We start from the raw sequence: 495 nt of genomic DNA on the forward strand, positions 1-495 counted from the left end.
CTTTATTATTATAAAATACTTAAGATTATAATAGTTATTTTTTATAATTATTTCTTCTTTTACCTCTTATAGGTAATATTTCTATTATTTAAATATTTTAACTATTATAAACAATTCTCTATTATAAATATTATAGTTTTTTTCTATTATAATAAATTTTCTTAAGAAGAAGATGACTAGTCTTTATTTCCTATTATTATTTAATTATTCAAGAATAATTCCTAATATATATCCTAATATATCTAGTTATATAAGATATAATTTATTAAGATTATATAATATAAATATTAGWATATTTTTAATTAATTTTTTAATATTATTAAATACTTTTTCTTTTTACTTATTTTATTTGAATTCTAGATCTTTCTTAAGGAGTTTAATTAATAGCTAAACTACTTTAKAGTAATTCTATTATTATTATTCATATTTAACGTCTATATGCAACCTTATGGGTTATGACAGACACATGCCGGGTAAGGCCCTAGGCCCTAAGGC

Source organism: Talaromyces amestolkiae (assembly GCF_001896365.1).
Source record: "Talaromyces amestolkiae strain CIB chromosome Unknown scaffold60.1, whole genome shotgun sequence".
In the NCBI taxonomy this organism is placed as follows: domain Eukaryota; kingdom Fungi; phylum Ascomycota; class Eurotiomycetes; order Eurotiales; family Trichocomaceae; genus Talaromyces; species Talaromyces amestolkiae.